The sequence below is a fragment of the Mandrillus leucophaeus genome, unplaced genomic scaffold (genome assembly GCF_000951045.1).
Source record: "Mandrillus leucophaeus isolate KB7577 unplaced genomic scaffold, Mleu.le_1.0 Scaffold86, whole genome shotgun sequence".
NCBI lineage: Eukaryota > Metazoa > Chordata > Mammalia > Primates > Cercopithecidae > Mandrillus > Mandrillus leucophaeus.
In genome coordinates, this window is record NW_012109363.1 from 1448691 (window position 1) to 1449660 (window position 970).

At 58.7% G+C, this 970-nt stretch overlaps 1 protein-coding gene across 1 annotated transcript in view; it reads left to right on the forward strand.

The window, feature by feature from the left end:
• Positions 1 to 970, forward strand: part of PDLIM2 (PDZ and LIM domain 2 (mystique)) — a 27209-nt gene that overhangs the window by 20327 nt on the left and 5912 nt on the right. The window lies entirely within an intron of this gene.

Consider the following 970-nt stretch of genomic DNA (forward strand, 5'->3'; position numbering starts at 1 on the left):
GGGTTTCACCATGTTGGCCAGGATGGTCTCGATCTCCTGACCTTGTGATCCACCCGCCTCGGCCTCCCAAAGTGCTGGGATTACAGGTATGAGTCACCGCGCCTGGCCCAGTCTCTTAACTTTTGCTGACGTGCCTCCCCCATCTCCGGCCTCCTACCCTCCCCAGGTGGCCTCTCTGGCATCAGAAGCCCTGGGGCAGGAAGCAGGGCTCCAGGCAGGAGCCAGAGCCTGCGCTCCCCTCACTCTGATCCCACGGCTCTCCCAGGAAGCTGAGGGTCCTGTTGCCTTACATCTCTAGAAGCAGCCTCACGGCCAGGAATGCGTGGCAGGATGGGACGAGGCAGGCTGTCCCCTAGCCCTGACTTCAGTTACCTCCCACTCAAGGCTCCAGCTGGGTTCCACCCAGGGAGCTGGGAGTGGGGAGCCCCTCTCACTGGTGGGGAGCTAGGCCTGCTTGTCTGAAAGGAGGCAGGTGGGTCTCACCCTTTGTTCAACTGGGGAGACCCCTGAGGAAGGGATCAGGAGTGACGCTCTCAAAGGCACCCTGGCCTCCAGTGTGCAGGGTGCGCAGCTGGCCCAGTCACCATGGCCTCTAGAACTGGAGGCAGCACACTTTCCCTCTCTGGGCTTCAGTTTCTCCATGGGTTAAAATATAAGGGATTATTTCTATGAAATCAGTAATCGGGCCGGGCGTGGTGGCTCACACCTGTAATCCCAGCATTTTGGGAGGCCGAGGTGGGCAGATCACCTGAGGTCAGGAGTTCAAGACCAGCCTGGCCAATGTGGCGAAACCCCGTCTCTACTAAAAACACAAAAATTAGCCAGGTGTGCTGGCGGACACCTGTAATCCCAGCTACTTGGGGGGCTGAGGCAGGGAGAATTGCTTGAACCCGGGAGGCGGAGGTTGCAGTGAGTCAAGATTGCGCCATTGCACTCCAGCCTGGGAGACAGAGTGAAACTCCATTTCAAA